This window comes from Pseudophryne corroboree, chromosome 2 (genome assembly GCF_028390025.1).
Source record: "Pseudophryne corroboree isolate aPseCor3 chromosome 2, aPseCor3.hap2, whole genome shotgun sequence".
NCBI classification, from domain to species: domain Eukaryota; kingdom Metazoa; phylum Chordata; class Amphibia; order Anura; family Myobatrachidae; genus Pseudophryne; species Pseudophryne corroboree.
Window position 1 is genome coordinate 890,036,961 of NC_086445.1, and position 19,602 is coordinate 890,056,562.

Consider the following 19,602-nt stretch of genomic DNA (forward strand, 5'->3'; position numbering starts at 1 on the left):
ATGAAACCTTCTATATTGAAGTGCCTCATAAGAGGCCACCATTTTACCCAGAAAGTGAATGCAAAGATGCACCGATACCCGAGTTGGCTTCAGGACATCCCGAACCATCTTCTGGATTAACAATGCCTTTTCCAACGGAAGGAACACTTTCTGCGACTCCATGTACAGTATCATTCCCAAGAATGGGAGCCTCCGTTTGGCTCTAGGTGAGATTTTGAAAGGTTCAGAATCCACCCGTGATCCTGGAGGAGTTTGGTTGAGAGAGCAATGCTGTCCAGCAACCTTTCCCTGGACGGTGCTTTTATCAGGAGATTGTCCAGGTACGGAATTATGTTCACTCCCTGTTTGATGAGTAGAAACTTCATCTCTGCCATCACCTTGGTGCCGTGGACAGACAAATTGGCAGGACCTGGAACTGGTAGTGACAGTCCTGCAGTGCAAACCGTAGATAAGCCTGATGAGGCGGCCAGATCAGAATGTGAATATACATATCCTTGATATCCAGAGACACTAGGAATTCCCCTTCCTCCAGACCTGAGATCAGCACTCTCAGAGACTCCATCTTGAATTTGAACACTCGTAAGTATGGGTTCAATGAGTTGAGGTTCAAAATCGGCCTTACCGAACCGTCCGGTTTCAGTACTACAAACCAGTTGGAATAATACCCCTTATTTGCAGATGAGGTGGAACTGGAACAATGACTTGAGTCTGTACCAGCTTTGGTATGGCATACTGTAAAGTTATACTTGCCTCTTGTGAAACTTGTAAGCCTGATTTGAAGAATCTGTGAGGTGGGAGCTCCTGGAACTCCAGTCTGTAGCCCTGGGAAATAAGATCTATGACCCAGGAATCCTGGCACGAACTTGACCAGATCTGACTGAAGAATTGTAGTTGGGCTCCCACCTGACAGCCTTAAAGGCATTGCGGTCAACCGTCATGCTGAAGGCTTTGAGGAAGCAGAGCCTGAGCTCTATTAATGAGCACTGGCAGTTGCTGGTTTGCGTGGTATACCTCTTGCGCCGCTGGAGGACATAGAAGCACCTCTGGATTTGCCGTTGATCTTGGCCATCTGAAAGGACTGCAACTTAGAATCTGATAAGTCTTCTTGGTTGGGGGGGTTGCGGAAGGAAGATACATAGACTTACCCACAGTAGCTGTGGAGATCCATTTGTCTAGTTCATCTCCAAATAAGGCCTCTCCTGTGAATGGTAGGCCTTCCACGCCTTTCCTGGTGTCCGTGTCAGCAGTCCACTGGCGTAGCCAAAAACCCTTGCGTGCCGACACTACCATAGCGGTGGTGCGTGCATTAAGCAAGCCTATTTCTTTTATGGCTTCCACCATAAAGTTCGAAGAGTCCTGTATATGCTGCAGGAGTAAAACAACATTCCTCTAGACAAGGAATCTAACCCATCTATTAGGTTACCTGACCATTTTGCAATCGCTTTTGTGATCCACGCACATGCAATAGTGGGTCTTTGGGCCACCTCAGCAGCTGTGTACAATGATTTGAGTGTAGTCTCAATTTTACGATCAGCTGTGTCTTTTAGGGAGGCTGCACCAGGAACAGTCAATACAATTTTACGTGACAGTCTCAAAACTGATACGTCCACTATCGGTGGATTTTCCCATTTTTTCCTATCCTCCAGAGGAAAAGGAAAAGATGTGAGCAACCTTTTAGGGATCTGAAATTTCTTATCAGGAATAACCCATGGTTCTACAAACAGGGTATTCAATTCCTTTGACACAGGAAAAGTGACTGAGGACTTCTTTTAACATTAAAATAAGATTCCTCACTCTCCTCTGACACCTTATCAGGAATACGTGAACTTAATGAGGAGACCGCACCGGTTGTAATAAATAGATAATAGAGTAGTATGATAGTTATCTCCCTTAAGAAGCCAACTTAATATTATGCAGGAAAATCCTGTATTTAAAGTATCCCACACATATTGGCAAATAAGGTTGCCTATTTTATGTGCTATGGGTTTACTGTTGGCGGTGCTCCCCTAGAGCCTGAATATTATATATTAATACCAAAAAAAAGAAGAAACAGATGACTCTGTTTGGGAAGCACTCTTACTCAGGAAGATAGATATATTGTACCTCAGTACACTGAGATGATTAAATAAATCAAATTAAATTCCGTATCTTTTAAGATAAGCGAAGTTCCTTATGAGAATAAATAATAGCTATGCGAATTTATATGGAATATAGACTTATCCTATTGTAGAATCCTGGATAAGTAATTAATAGTAGTGAACTGATGTTTGCTGTATATTATTTGTATGCTGAGGAAGGGTCCTCCCTCCTGCCACTAATGATTTGGGAAAACTTTACATATGAACCCTCATTCAGTCTGCATGTATCACATGAGAATAAGTGGTAGACGCAGGAAATTAAATCATTGGTTCATTCCGATTCCAAAAAAGCTTTTCCCCATTCTTTATGGGTGATCACAGTTAAGTGCCCTTGAGGGTTGGTATACGTCTATATGGACAGGTTATCTTGCAGCACCAGGATGTTCCCAGGTAGTCTCCTATCCTGGTACTGGTCCGGCCTTCCAATGCTTGGCTTCCAAGTTCGGAAGGATTTGGGCTTATCCAAAGGAGTATGGCCGCAAGGTAGTCCTTATGACATCCCTCCACCTATTGGGCTTGTCTTAAAAGGATACTGGTGAATGATGTTCCTCATATATGAAGGAGGACTCAATAATTCAGTATTCGGAGCAGGCCCAGAAGATTAGTGGTATTTTCTGTGTGTATAGGGCAGGTAGTGTTATACCAGATAAGACCAATTTGCTGTCACCGTTTCTCACCTCTGCTTTTCATCCATCATACCATTGGGCATAGGGTGGAGAATGAGAGAGTGAGATACAAGCATAAGGTCTGAAGGAAGAAGATCAGAGCAGTCTGGGTGTTGTACCCACTTGTAAGGTTCTGTTGCAGTGCCTTGCAGAACCTATACTTTGGTAGGTCCACAACAGACGACACACTCTTTGAAAGATGTGCTAAGGATTGGCAGTTTTGATTAAGGCTGTGAGTCTATAGTGTATCAATATACTATGACATGTAACTCTCAATTAGGAGCAGCCAATTTTCTGTCACCAAATGCTGCACAGATTCAAATAACACCTGCAATTGTTTCTAATTGTATCACACAGAAAGATACACTTATGCAGACAATCTAAATACTTCCATCTAATAATGTGGTCAGATACTTTGTTTACCAGTCACGACATTCAAACTGGTCATTCATGATCAGATACATCTGTTACAAATCAAAACAAATAGAGTTGCCGTTCTTGTGAGTGGCAACTCAATAGTTATACACAATAGTTGTAACAAACTTGTGTCTGTGTCACTGATCTATATAGATACTCAGTGATTAGACATGTACATGAACAGTTATCTAGGCATACAAAGTGAGGACATGTGGGTTTATCCCTCTCAGTATGTATGTCTGTATGTTTGGTATGCTATAAAGTATTTATAACACCCGTCAGCGTATGACCACCTCCCGATTTCGGGTGGTGTGTGTGACTTATTAGATAAGAACCATGTGTCGTATTGGTATGATACCCTTGTCACCTGGTTGTCTGGTATCTAGCTGGGGTGATGACTTATCCGCCTCCGTTCTCACCGCTCTGCCGAGCGGGTTACAGCAAGCAGCCCGTTCACCCGATCACGTGACTTGTCCGCCTCCGTTCTCACCGCTCAGCCGAGCGGGTTACAGCAAACAACCCGTTCACCCGATCACGTGTGCGCACCACGTGATCGACGCGCCTCCTGACGTACGTTTCGCGTAAGCTTGTTCACAGGGTCGACCCTGTGAACAAGCTTACGCGAAACGTACGTCAGGAGGCGCGTCGATCACGTGGTGCGCACACGTGATCGGGTGAACGGGTTGTTTGCTGTAACCCGCTCGGCTGAGCGGTGAGAACGGAGGCGGACAAGTCACGTGATCGGGTGAACGGGCTGCTTGCTGTAACCCGCTCGGCAGAGCGGTGAGAACGGAGGCGGATAAGTCATCACCCCAGCTAGATACCAGACAACCAGGTGACAAGGGTATCATACCAATACGACACATGGTTCTTATCTAATAAGTCACACACACCACCCGAAATCGGGAGGTGGTCATACGCTGACGGGTGTTATAAATACTTTATAGCATACCAAACATACAGACATACATACTGAGAGGGATAAACCCACATGTCCTCACTTTGTATGCCTAGATAACTGTTCATGTACATGTCTAATCACTGAGTATCTATATAGATCAGTGACACAGACACAAGTTTGTTACAACTATTGTGTATAACTATTGAGTTGCCACTCACAAGAACGGCAACTCTATTTGTTTTGATTTGTAACAGATGTATCTGATCATGAATGACCAGTTTGAATGTCGTGACTGGTAAACAAAGTATCTGACCACATTATTAGATGGAAGTATTTAGATTGTCTGCATAAGTGTATCTTTCTGTGTGATACAATTAGAAACAATTGCAGGTGTTATTTGAATCTGTGCAGCATTTGGTGACAGAAAATTGGCTGCTCCTAATTGAGAGTTACATGTCATAGTATATTGATACACTATAGACTCACAGCCTTAATCAAAACTGCCAATCCTTAGCACATCTTTCAAAGAGTGTGTCGTCTGTTGTGGACCTACCAAAGTATAGGTTCTGCAAGGCACTGCAACAGAACCTTACAAGTGGGTACAACACCCAGACTGCTCTGATCTTCTTCCTTCAGACCTTATGCTTGTATCTCACTCTCTCATTCTCCACCCTATGCCCAATGGTATGATGGATGAAAAGCAGAGGTGAGAAACGGTGACAGCAAATTGGTCTTATCTGGTATAACACTACCTGCCCTATACACACAGAAAATACCACAAATCTTCTGGGCCTGCTCCGAATACTGAATTATTGAGTCCTCCTTCATATATGAGGAACATCATTCACCAGTATCCTTTTAAGACAAGCCCAATAGGTGGAGGGATGTCATAAGGACTACCTTGCGGCCATACTCCTTTGGATAAGCCCAAATCCTTCCGAACTTGGAAGCCAAGCATTGGAAGGCCGGACCAGTACCAGGATAGGAGACTACCTGGGAACATCCTGGTGCTGCAAGATAACCTGTCCATATAGACGTATACCAACCCTCAAGGGCACTTAACTGTGATCACCCATAAAGAATGGGGAAAAGCTTTTTTGGAATCGGAATGAACCAATGATTTAATTTCCTGCGTCTACCACTTATTCTCATGTGATACATGCAGACTGAATGAGGGTTCATATGTAAAGTTTTCCCAAATCATTAGTGGCAGGAGGGAGGACCCTTCCTCAGCATACAAATAATATACAGCAAACATCAGTTCACTACTATTAATTACTTATCCAGGATTCTACAATAGGATAAGTCTATATTCCATATAAATTCGCATAGCTATTATTTATTCTCATAAGGAACTTCGCTTATCTTAAAAGATACGGAATTTAATTTGATTTATTTAATCATCTCAGTGTACTGAGGTACAATATATCTATCTTCCTGAGTAAGAGTGCTTCCCAAACAGAGTCATCTGTTTCTTCTTTTTTTGGTATTAATATACCTTATCAGGAATATGCAGAACATCTCTGATAGCCTCTATAAGAGCCTCTGGGGGTCATTCCGAGTTGTTCGCTAGCTGCTTTTGTTAGCTGTGCAGCGATCAGGCAAAAAATGGGCACTTCTGCGCATGCGGCGCAATGCGCACGCGCGTCGTACTATTACAACGAACGATGTAGTTTCACACAAGGTCTAGCGAAGCTTTTCAGTCACACTGCTGGCCGCAGAGTGATTGACAGGAAGAGGGCATTTCTGGGTGTCAACTGACCGTTTTCAGGGAGTGTTCGAAAAAAATGCAGGCATGCCAGGAAAAACACAGGCGTGGCTGGGCGAACGCAGGGCGTATTCATGATGTCAAAACAGGAACTGAATAGTCTGAAGTGATCGCAAGCGCTGAGTAGGTCTGAAGCTACTCTGAAACTGCACAAAATTATTTTGTAGCCGCTCTGCGATCCATTCATTCGCACTTCTGCTAAGCTAAAATACACTCCCAGTGGGAGGTGGCATAGCGTTTGCACGGCTGCTAAAAACTGCCAGCGAGCGAAAAACTTGGACTGACCCTCACTATTCCCTGTGACAGAGCCGCATCCCCCGTCCTCCAAATCCACCTCACCCTCCTCCGTGTCTGACCTGTCAGCGTCAGAGTCAGACTGCAGGATATGGGCCAGAGATTGCTTTTGCGGACAAATGGGAGGGAATTGAGATGCTGTTTTGGGGACTGAGTCTCTGTTCATAAACTCATCCACAGTCTGTTTTAAGTATTGCGTCTCTTTCTCATTGCGGGACAATTTTGTAGAAAGAGTGGAGATCATTCCTTTAAAAGAATTAACCCCCTCTGGTTGAGCCCCGCTATTCTGTGAACCCTGAGTACCCAGTAGTGAGCCCCCTGATGAAGAGGAACACTCCGCTGTACAAGAAACACTTTGCCTGACAATGTAAAGGTGAGAGTACACACACACACACACACACACACACACACACACACACACACACACAGGAAAAGGTTAAGCACAAGTAACCCATAAAGAGCCCTTCAGGGAGACAGAATTGTTTGGAGCCAGCCCCCACCGCACCCTTACCGCTAATGCCAAGCTTAGCTAGGTCTCCCCTGATAGGGGACTTAGTACACTAATAGTCGCTCCCCCCTGCTATGACCCCCTGGTACTGCTGAGATAATTTGGAGTCACACCGGAGGGGCTGCGCGTCCCTGTCAGTCAGCGTCTGTGTCCACTGCAGAGGCAAAATGGCGCTGGTGAGCTGCTGGATCCTCTCATAGTGAAGCCCCGCCCCTTCAATGGCACGCAGTCTTCCCGCTTTTTTTATACTGGCTGAGGTAATTTTTGTGCTTAAAATGGAGCAGAACCGTTTTAAGGCTGTGTTTGCCAGTTTGGGTACTGTGTACAGTGTACTGAGACGCAGTTGTGTACTGTGTCTGGAGATGCATTCTATCTTGTTTAAAAGCCGTCCGTCTCTGTACCCTCGTGCTGCCACAATGGCCAGCGACCCGCTAACCGGGACGCCGGCTCAGTACTCACCACTCTTCATTCTTCTGGCTCTGTTAGGGGTGGCAGCATGCTGCAGGAATGTATGCTCGCCATGGTGGGGCTTGCGAATAGTTCCCTCAGGAGCTCAGTGTCCTGTCAGCGGGTAACGGGACCATTAAACCTTCAAGAGGTTGGGCCGTCCCCCCCCCCCCCAAGTCCCACGAAGCAGGCAGGCTGGTGGCGGACGTCTTTCACAGATATATTGCATCTGCTGTGCAACACAGCAGATGACCAATATATCTGCAGATATATTAGTGCATCTTTCAGTGTGTATGAACAACCACCATCTGAAGATATATCTGCAGATCGATTGAACTGCAGATATATCTGCCAGTGTATACCCAGCTTAAGATATACATCCAATCAAATAAAAATATACAACTGGTTTAGTATAATCGACAGATAATAAAGTACATTGAAGTATGTAAGTAACTTGCTATAATGAGGGCTTACATGTTCTATTGTATACATACATTTTTAAATAACTTTTATGTTACAGTTGTTGGGAATTATGTATGTGCAGGCATAGCAATCTGCAGAGAGAGTTCTGTCTCCTGCCATGTCACTTCCCACAAAGTCTCTCATATAATGAAATAGGATCTACATATGGCTGCAGTCACATGGTGCAGCAGTACATCAGGCTTGAAACAACTTCCCAGGGTTCTAATGCCCAGCACGAATGCAACAAACACATGAAAACCACACACAATGCAATATTAGTTATGCTCATATGTTTTATTGATCAATTTATCAGAAAGAAAAACTTGTCCAATGATGTTATTAACAATTAAATAGAAGTATATGTATATCATTGTTAAAAATGGCAGATTTTATTTAACCAAGTAAATTTTTAATCGCACTCACTTTCTTAGCAGCATTAGACACTCCTCTCTCATTTCTCATTTCTTCACTACCGGAGAGAAACTGTTGTATCTCCCTTGTTTCAATCTCATTGTTGCTTTCCTCCTCCCTACACCATAGAGAAAAAAATGGGTCTGGGACAACAAAAAGGTCGACACACCTTAGGTCAACGCCAATTGGTCGACACACCTTAGGTCGACATGGACAAAGGTCGACATGAACAAAAGGTCGACAGGAACAAGGTCGACATGGAAAAAGGTCGACATGAGTTTTTTATGTTTTTTTGGTGTCGTTTTCTTCGTAGAGTGACCGGGAACCCCAATTAGTGCACCGCGTCCCCTCGCATGGCTCGCTTCGCTCACCATGCTTCGGGCATGGTGCCTTCGCTCTGCTACCGCTTCGCTCGGCACACTTTACCGTTCCAATCGTAGTCCACGTGGATCGTTAAGTATGAAAAGGTTCGAAAAAAGAAAAAAAAAACATAAAAAACTAATGTCGACCTTTTTCCATGTAGACCTTGTTCCTGTCGACCTTTTGTACACGTCAACCTTTTGTCCATGTCGACCTAATGTGTGTCGACCAATTGGCGTCGACCTAAGGTGTGTCGACCTTTTTGTTGTCGACCTGGAGTCCGGATACCGGAAAAAATTTATTATCATCAAATACAATAGTAGTAAATCAAAACGTAAACCCTTATTAGTGATTTCGATCTAATTATGAGCAGTATGTCAGAGTGAGACTAATTATTGATGAAGTGACACATGAATTGTTAAGCAGTATATGATTCATTGACATGACAAATGATGTTTGAAGAAACTTTAATTGACAACTAAAAAAATAGAAGACATTCACATTCTTAAAAGAGAACAAGGGGTTAATTTACTAAAGGTCGGTTTTAAACTGATCTAAATTAATATTTTGTTTCAGGGGCTACTGTAAGTCTGACATTTATAAACTTTTAAAAATAAATATCAAATTGTGTGTTAGTAAATATGCATTTTAGCCCATGAAACACTGCATCATTTAAGTTTGATTTTGTTGATTATAGTATGATTAAAAAGCTATTAAAATTGACCTTTAGCAAATGTATCCAAGTGACTTAGTAGAGCAATGGAGACAACTAATTATACGTTTGGGTCACACACTTACCCTCTAGGGTGCATTTTTCTCTATTATGTATTGTCTAAATTTAAATTAAAAAAACAACTTGCTTCCAGCAATCCACTTTACAATTATTGAAAGTGTTTTCATTTCAGACAATGGAGGATGAAATCACCTCTATTTTGTGTCATCTCTACTAGGGGTGGACTGTTCCACTCTGGGTTATCCTATGCTGTGCGCCCAAGATGGCTGCCGCACTTGGTACCTTGTGAGGGTGGAATACACAACCCTTGGAAGTCATTACCCAAAATGCTTACACAAATCATGCATTATGCATTCTGTGAGCTTAAAGTTTTCTTTTATGTCTGTGTTACTTATCTATTGCTGTATTACTTAGATCCACTGTATTATGTGCATTGTTTTTGATGTCTGTAAAGTGCCTTGAGACCTGTTGGAGAAAGAGCGCTATATAAATAAAATTATTATTATTGTTATTATTATTATTATTATTATTATTATTATTTGGCCATTTTCTCCACTGCCCTGGTATTGGTGGCTGTAGTCTAGGAATCCCTCCACTGCTTATTACCTGTTGATAAGGGCATCACATGGAGGGTTCCACCTCACCCTTCAGCTGTTTAGCTCCACCTAGGGATAAGGATTTATACATAAGAACCTTTATTTAAGCACCCTGGAGTTGAGAGCTTCCCTGGTCTTAAAGTCATTACTCATTTCCACTGATTATGGTAAGTGTACTGTTTCCAGCCTGTTATTTTCAATGACTATTATTTAGGGCTTGTTGTACTCTCTGCTTTATCACAGCTTCTACTCTCACTTCAACTAATTTCCCCTAGGATACCACTTTATCCTCCTCACAGGGTTACACTGAGTTGGCTGTGACAAGTGATTATCATTTGACCACCTGCCAGGGGCTGGCTAGATTCCTACTAAGGGAAAGTTTCTTCTGATGATCCATCTTTTTTGCATAATGTTTTGCTTAATCTGTGACTTTAGACACATGTTATATCAATTCCTGTTCAACAAAAGTATCAATGCAGTGTCCCTGGTACTTTCTATGTGGCTAAGATGCACAATTTCAGAGTCTAGTCATATGGTGCAAAACTATTAAGTGAATGAGGATACATCTGCAAATGCAGATACCTTTGAGATTGAATAAGTCAACAAGACATTTATAATCACCTCACTCTAGGAGATAATAGCATTGTGCTGTATATGTTTGTAAGACCAACAAAAACAGAAATGTTTGCAGATGTATTGGATAACACCTTTGTAATAATATATTACTTCACATTCCATAAAATAAGGAGAAACTAAGAAAACATATGCAGTGCCTTCTTAACAGCAGTGTGGGACCCTGGGCACAGCAATACACTGGGGCCCCTACACATCCTCCATGGGTGGGAGTGCTATCAGCGGCAGCTTTGATGTCCCGCGGGCAGTAGGGGGTGTTCTATCTTCCGCTCAGCATGTAGGACCTGGAGCAATAATTTCAATTTCTGCTAATTACTCCTTTACTGCACAGATGGGGTGGGAGGTAGAACACTAAACTGTAGAAGAAGGCATTGGGCTGAATGAAAGGGCCACGGTACATGACTTCCATGGTGGTAGGGGGTGTTTAATACATAAGGGAGGCGTCGATAGTGAAGTGGGCTTAATTTTCATCATTTTCTGGTGAGAGAGCAGTTTGCTTGACTGCAGATATCTCAAGTTCCTGGAAAAAGATTTCTTAGCTTTGAAAGGGATGAAAAAATTAGAGTGTCTCACCAGTCAGGAGGAACTGGGGATTTGGGTATCAGAGTTCAGGAGCCAGAGCACAGGCGTGCGCAGAGACTGACTGGCGGGTGCCGCTCCGGACTTCCCCCCCTCCACGGCATTATAGTGTTCTCTCACCTCCCCTGTCCTGGATATAGACTGCTCACCTGGTCCGCTCACCTGGGCCGCCCAGGTGAGCAGTTTATATCCAGGACAGGGGAGGTGAGAGAACACTATAATGCCGTGGAGGGGGGGAAGTCCGGAGCGGCACCCGCCAGTCAGTCTCTGCGCACGCCTGTGAGCCAGAGCAATCCACCAACAAATATATAAAACTGGATATTAGGCGTGTGGAGCTTGAGCAGGGACCAGCTGCTTGAAGGCTGATATATCTGGTTCTGGGCATAGTAGAGACAAGCTGCTAGTGTCCTCCGAAAGTGGAGAGTCCCAACTTTTGAAATTTACCCTCATAAAAACACTAAGTCATAGAGAGTCTGAGATATCTGTCTGGGAAGAGCAATTAACAGGCTTGGATGGGGACCACTGCTTTGAAGTCAGATATCTCTTGTTCCCTAGGGCCGATTTAAAAAAAGCTGGTACCCCTGGAAAGATGGGAACCTCAGCTATCAGTCTATGGCCCTTATACTCATGGGGCCCTTGGGCAAGAGCCCATTGAGCCCATACAAAAAGACAGCCCTGAACATATGGTATCCCTATATAAATGATATGATCCTGGTTTGTACATATATTGATATGAATCTCTCACAACAGTCCTGGACAATGTACACTGAACCCGGCAGAACTTCTCTTTAAGGCTATAACATAAAGAAACTGGTTCCCAAAGTGAGCACTACTGCTTCCTTAGGGGATTAATTTTACATTAATCACTGCCTTTTTGTGTGATATTTCTAGGTCACAAAGTAATGGGCATGAGTCTAAGAAATCTCAGGGCCAGTTTATGAAATTAAATAAAAATTGGAACCACTGCAATAAAGATTTCCAACATGATAAAACATCCCACCCATTTAATTTGTTTGGTCAATGCATGGATTATTTCTATAGTGAATATGGTGGATCCGCCTAAACACAGGCTAAGCCTTCCAAAGCATTTAATTGCTAATTTTAAGATATACACACAGGCACATTATCCATACTACTAGCACAGTACTTCAGTTCATATTCCTACACAACCAAATATAAGTGGAACAGTTACTTGCTCTTTTGTTTATTTACTCTCTACTCACAATCGGGCCCATTGCCTCTCATTACATTATCTGTGAATCTGAGAGGCATACTCTAATGTTGTAAATTTGGTTATTTCCCTTCCTTCCCATGTTTTTTAATCCCTTTCACCCTCCCTTGTTTTATTTCCCAGCCCCTACTTTAAATGTTACCTTAAATCAAGCTTGAGGGCAATTATGCTCTTTCAGTCAAATTTACTTAAAATTTTAAATCCATAACATACTGTTACTGCCAAATTATAAATGGAAACTTGCAGATTGACTGACACTGACACCTAAAATGTACACTGTATATATTAGTTGCTGCCCATAACAACTTGCTAAAACTGTTAGTGAATGTCATCAACAGTAATCTAAAGTGATACAAAGTAAATGTCTAAAACATCAATAGTTGTGTAATAAGTAGTAGTATTTTGTCAACAAACTAAAATTTTATTTAAATAAAATGAAATAAAATGAATTTATATAAACAAATATGAAATGTTCAATAATTTTGACAACTTACTTTTCTGCTTTCCCAAGTTGTACAAGGCAGGCAAGGGCCACAGCTGTCACCAATATTACCAATTTGTGCATCATCTTGGAATTCTAAGAATCTGTTAAATAGCATACATGACAATTACTTTGTACATGTAGACATAATTTATTACTTATTTCATCCTAGTTTTAAATGATACCGTAAATCCTCCTTTGTGGACTTTTTATTTTTGGTTCAAATGTGGTAAATTTTAATGGAGGCCAATACATACATAAACTGTCTAGTTACACCTTGTCTACATTAAAAATCGTACTTTTATCAGCAGATATTTGACATGCAGAGGGTTTGACTGCACAATCCTCTATATCTATTCCCCACCATCAAATTACCTGGCAAGTTTTAGTGCTACAGATTAACATGAAGAGCTATACAATTTATTTACTTTAAGGCTAATAAAAGAATGTTTATGTCACAGAGGTGGGGCTATGTGTAAATAGGGAACTGGATACAAATGGTACAAAGAAAATAGAGAAACTGCAAACTGTCTAAATAGTCATAATTCAAGGAATCTCATCTCCTCCTAGTCTTCAAACCCAACATCTATTTGCCACTGTCAATTTCCTCCTCTGTGTTTCCCAACCTTGACTCTCCTTTTTACTATCTGCCCTTGACTTGGCACTTCCAAAATTTACTTCATACATCATGACATCACATCCCAGTGACCTACCACCTCCTTTCCCTGACTATCTCACTCCAGTGATCTTACCAATACATACTTCCTTTTCCCCTATATCTGGAGATGAAGTTATGGCCCTTATACTGTCCTCCCCATCTGTCAACCTCCCCAATTGACAATACCCCCTCCCACTTACTCCCAACCTCTCTCCTTCTTCCTGTTCCCATCTTGTCCACCTCATCAATCTCTCCCTCTCATGAGGCACTCTCCTCTCCACATTCCCTTGTCACCCACCCCTTTTTGTTAAAAAACGACCCTTGATCCTAACACTCTCTCCAACTACTGACCCATCTCTCTCCTCCCTTTTGCCTCCAAACTCCTTGTGCGTATTGTAAACAGTGACCCTACTGCCTTTTGTGACACATTTCAGTCTGGCTTTCATCTCAGTGAAATTGCCCACACAAAAGTCTGCAATGACCTCCTAGCTACCAAATTCAATAGTTACTACTCTCTGCTTATTTTGTGTGACATCTGTGCTCTTTTTGACACTTTGGACTACCCTATTCTCCTGCAAATCATTCACTCCCTTGCACTGCATAATACTGCCCTCTCTGGGCTGTTCTCTTATCTCGCTGACTACTTCTTGTCTGTCTCCTCTCTTGACTTCACCTTTCCCATCTTCCACTAACAATTGGTGTTCCAAAAGGTTCAGTTCTTGACCTCGTCTTTTCTCTGTATATACGTCCTATTTAGGTGAGCTCATCAGCTCTTTTAACTTCAAATATCATCTCTATGCTAATGTTGCTCTACTCTACAGTACCTTTCCTCTGCTGACCTCTCCACCTCTATCCTTACTCACCATTTCAACTGTCTTTCTGCTATCTCTTTTTGGATGTCCCAGTGCTTTCTTAAACTTAACATGTCTAAGACAAGAACTTTTCATCTTCCCACTCTTCTGTATAACTTCAACTTCTACAATTTCATTATCTAATGACAACACAATATCTCCTCTAGCCTTCAAGAGCATTGCCTTGGAGCTATACTCTCCTTTAAACCACACATTAAAACACTTTTGTAGACTGCAATGACCCTCATCCACTCACTGATTAACTCTAGATTGTGATATCTATTCTGTAAATTGAATTTGTACACTATTTTAATGTTGCTGGAGACAGAGGGGCACTGAGAGGAATCATTGTAGTATACCCAGGTTATTCCAACCTATATGCACAGTAGAGTGACAGTAGACTATCCCCCACAGGTCACATTTGTTTCTGTGTGCAGAGTGTAGCAATGCAGCAAGGTCACACTTGGAAGGACATTGAACTTACGCAAGACTATTAAATGAAACTGATTCAATAAATTTCATTTTGGGGCCTGTCTCTCATTTGCAGACTTTTAAAACCCTTTTTTCATTTCTGTATTTGAGTCTGTAAATATGTACAGTGTTTCTGTGCTGGCTTTCAGTCATCCCTTATTAAGAGCCTGTCTTCTTCAGTGAATAACTTCTATCTCATTGTTTCAATATTATAGATTCTATACCACTGTCCTTTACACTTTTATATTGTCCTTTATATCGTTGATTATTCCAGCTTTATTTTACATTACATCACTGTGTCAGATTATTGTTTATCAATGTTTTCTGTACACTTCTGAAAAAAAAAAATATTAACCCTAGTTAACACAACATTTACTGTTTTTATTTATTTCTCTGAGACCTATGTGGCATCTGGGTGTTATTCAGAGTTGTTAGCAAACCAAAAGAGTTAGCAATTGGGCAAAACCATGTTGCACTGCAGGTGGGCCAGATGTTCCATATGCAATTAGATTTGGGTGGGTTGTGTTCAAACTGAAATCTAAACATTGTAAAACTAAAGCAGCAAGTAGTTACTATGTACAGAAACAATGTAACCAGCCAAAATCTAAATCTCTCTGAACATGTTAAATCTGCCCCACCTGCAGTGCAATATAGTCTTGCCCAATTGCTAACTGGTTTGCTAACAACTATGAATAACCCCCTTATGTTCATTATTATTACAAATATTAATTAAAATAATGTTGTATTTTTTTATATTGCCAGCAGAAATAATTTTATGTAGAGATCTGTTGTTAGTTGCCTCTTAAAATTCATCAGTATTGCTGAACTATAGCAATTACTCTATGTTAGTCTGCACATTATTTCTTCCATGGTAATGGGGGTCACTATATAGTTATTTAACTTCTGCCAATGAATTACATTTCAGATTTTTCTAGAAACTAAGATTTTACTATTAGATTAGACATGTTTGACTTGAACAAGAAAGTAGTATCTACCTAAATACAAGTACTTATTTCTGTTTTACAAGTGCTTATAACAATGCAAAATAAAATAACTGTAGAAGAATAAATGATTTTCCAGTATATGAAATACATAGATCAGTAAGAATATGAGCCATACTCACATTCTGTCCTTGTAGAAGTTAGTACAAGCGTTTTCTCCAAGAGTGCTAAATGTTCATCATTTCAGCTTTTTATATTGTAGATGTGAGAGTTATTCTATTCTTAGTTATTTGAGATAAACATGGCATACAAGTCACAAGCAGCTGGTATGACACCAAAAATGTACTGCAACACAAGCTTGTGATTTATCACATTATAGTGTGAACCTGAACTTCATCCGGTTCTCACAGGATATTATAAAGTATCTACAAAGTTTCAGTTGTGCTCAAAAGAGACAGAGTGCAAAACCACTGTAACCACTTAACTGACGATTTTTGCCCCCCAAAAAAGCTCAGAAATTGTCGTTTTTTTATTATTACTTAATAACATTTAAAAGTATTTTTAATATTATATTCAAAGATTTTATTAAAAATATATATATTTCTACGGGGTGTTTTGCACCTCCTTCATCCCCCCGTGTCCATAGGACCCCATTATAAAATAAATTCACATCCGTCATTGGCAATAGACATCCAAATGGTCTTAAATCCTAATAATAGTACCCCCCCCCCCCTTAGTAGTAAAAAAAATAAAATCATATTTATAACCCCCCCTTCCTCCCCAACCACCCTGTTGAAAGCCCCCCTATATATTGGAGTGGGCATTCCCTGTTGTTATAGATGAATGCCGTGGTGCCCTCCTTGTAGAAGTAATAACACAGTAGTGGTTAAGTTCACTGAGTGCTGCCTGGTTTCTTCTACATAGGGAGGGGGGCACACCAGTCCACTCCAGGAAACCACTACTGCATTATATATACAGTTTTGCTCATAAGTTTACATACCCTAGCAGAATTTGTGTTTTTCTGGCCATTTGTCAGAGAATTTGAATGATAACTCACAAACTTTTCTTTCACTCATGGTTAGTGGTTGGGTGAAGCCATTTATTGTCAAACAACTGTGTTTACTCTTTTTAAATCATAATGACAACAGAAACTACCCAAATGACCCTGATCAAAAGTTTACATACCCCAGTTCTTAATACCGTGTATTGCCCCCTTTAACATCAATGACAGCTTGAAGTCTTTTGTGGTAGTTGTGGATGAGGCTCTTTATTTTCTCAGATGGTAAAGCTGCCCATTCTTCTTGGCAAAAAGCCTCCAGTTCCTGTAAATTCTTGGGCTGTCTTGCATGAACTGCACGTTTGAGATCTCCCCAGAGTGGCTCAATGATATTGAGGTCAGGAGACTGAGATGGCCACTCCAGAACCTTCACTTTATTCTTCTGTAGCCAATGACAGGTCAACTTGGCCTTGTGTTTTGGATCATTGTCATGTTGGAACGTCCAAGTACGTCCCATGTGCAGCTTCCGTGCTGATGAGTGCACATTTTCCTCCAGTATTTTCTGATAACAGGCTGCATTCATCTTGCCATTAATTTTGACCAAGTTTCCAGTGCCTTTGTAGCTCACACATCCACAAAACATCAGCGATCTACCTCCATGTTTCACAGTAGGAATGGTGTACCTTTCATCATAGGCCTTGTTGACTCCTCTCCAAATGTAACATTTATTGTTGTGGACAAAAAAGTTCAATTTTGGTCTCATCACTCCAAATGACTTTGTTCCAGAAGTTTTGAGGCTTGTCTCTGTGCTGTTTGGGGTTTTGTAAGCAGGATGCTTTGTGGCATTTGCATAGTAATGGCTTTCTTCTGGCGACTCGACCATGCAGCCCATTTTTCTTCAAATGCCTCCTTATTGTGCATCTTGAAACAACCACACCACTTTTTTTTCAGAGAGTCCTGTATTTCAGCTGAAGTTATTTGTGGATTTTTCTTTGCATCCCGAATAATTTTCCTGGCAGTTGTGGCTGAAATTTTTGTTGGTCTACCTGACCATGATTTGGTTTCCACAGAATCCCTCATTTTTCACTTCTTAATTAGAGTTTGAACACTGCTGATTGGCATTCTCAATTGCTTGGATATCTTTTTATATCCCTTTCCTGTTTTATACAGTTCAATTACCTTTTCCAGCAGATCCTTTGACAATTCTTTTGCTTTCCCCATGACTCAGAATCCAAACACGTCAGTGCAGCACTGGATGAAAGATGCAAGGGTCTTTCAGGAGTCCAGAAACTCACTGACCTTTTATACACACACACTGATTACAAGCAAACAGATCACAGATGAGGATGGTTACCTTTAGTAGCCATTCAAACCCGTTTGTGTCAACTTGTGTGCATGTTATCAGGCCAAAATCTCCAGGGTATGTAAACTTTTGATCAGGGTCATTTGGGTAGTTTCTGTTGTCATTATGTTTTAAAAAGAGTAAACACAGTTGTTTGACAATAAATGGCATCACCCAACCACTAACCATGAGTGAAAGAAAAGTTTGTGAGTTATCATTCATATTCTCTGACAAATGACCAGAAAATCACAAATGATTTCCTCTGCAAAATCAATGCAAATGCAAAGCACCAATGTGGACCCAAATTGGTAATGTCATTGTGGCAATTAGGCCTCCTTGAGTGGTTCTGCCATTCACTGCCAAAAGTCTCAGGGGCTGTGAGATCGGTTTAACAGGAATCTTGAGTTCATGGACTACATTTCCCGAAATGAAGTTTCCAGCTGCTCCAGAATCAATAAGTGCATTCAATACTCCTGAATGAGATCCAACAATTATCTTAACAGACATGGAACTATTAGAAGAGTGGGAGGATGTAGAGAGAACCCCTAACCAAATGCTCCCTGATGTGGTTAGTGTCTCCATTTTCACAGGTACTGAGGACAAGGGCCAATAAAGTGACCAGGAGTTGCACAATAGATACAAAGTTTGTAATGAATGCGATGGGCTCTTTCCGCCGGAGTCAAATGGGATCTGTTTATCTGCATGGGTTCTTCTTTGGGTGTTGAAGAAGGCTTAGGTGTGGAAATCATCAGACAAGTCCAATTCCTCAATTCCTGCATCTTGCTTGACTGTCGTTCTCTGTGGTGAAGATCAATCTTAATTCAAAGATATATGACATCGGCCAATGTTTCAGAAAGGTCACGTGAGGCAAGGTCATCCTTCAACCTTTCAGATAAGTTGTTAAGGAAGGCAGCTTTCAAAATTCCATCATTTCATTCCAGTTCTGATGCAATGGTCTGAGACTGAACCATGCAGTGCTGAACCATACAAGACCCCTGGCGAATGCGTAGCATCTCAACAGAAGCAACCGCAGATCTGCTTGGCTCATCAAAGATTGTCTTGAAGACGCTTATAGAGTCTTTATAATTAGAAACTAAAGTGTCTGCCCACTCCCATAAAGGAGAAGCCCATTCCAAAGCTGAAAGGAAGAGTAATGAAATAATATAAGCAACCTTGGACCTCTGGAATGGGAAATTTTGTGGAGGAAGTTCAAATTGGATCTCACACTGGTTAATAAAACCATGACAATGTTTTATACTGCAATCATAGAGATTAGGAGTCAGCAACTGGAGATAGGATTTTGGCAACAACTGTAACACTGGAGTATTTTAAGATGTCACCACAGGACCTGGATGAGGAGCGGTAACTGAAGACAAATCCAACGCAGCGTTGAGTGATGGACGGAGCTGGCCTGATTCCTGACAAGGCCCTACAGCGTTACAATATGTCTATGAATATTATGCTACGGTATGACCTGCAGTGTCACAATATGTGTATGAATATTATACTGCGGTACGACCTGCAGCATTACATAACTTGTATGAAATTGGGGTATGACCTACAGCGTCACGATAAGTGTATGAATATTAAACTGCTGTATAACCTGCCTCATCACAATATGTGTATGAATATTAAGCAGTGATACAACCTGCAGCATCACAATATCTGTATGAATATTAAGCTGTGGTACAACCTGCAGTGTTACAATACTTGTATGA

At 41.3% G+C, this 19,602-nt stretch overlaps 2 pseudogenes; one reads left to right on the forward strand and one right to left on the reverse strand.

The window, feature by feature from the left end:
- Window positions 1–2,502: 2,502 nt before the first annotated feature.
- LOC135051716 (5S ribosomal RNA) lies at window positions 2,503–2,622 on the reverse strand (annotated as a pseudogene).
- A 2,398-nt stretch (window positions 2,623–5,020) lies between these two features.
- On the forward strand, window positions 5,021–5,140 carry LOC135051718 (5S ribosomal RNA; annotated as a pseudogene).
- Window positions 5,141–19,602: the final 14,462 nt, after the last annotated feature.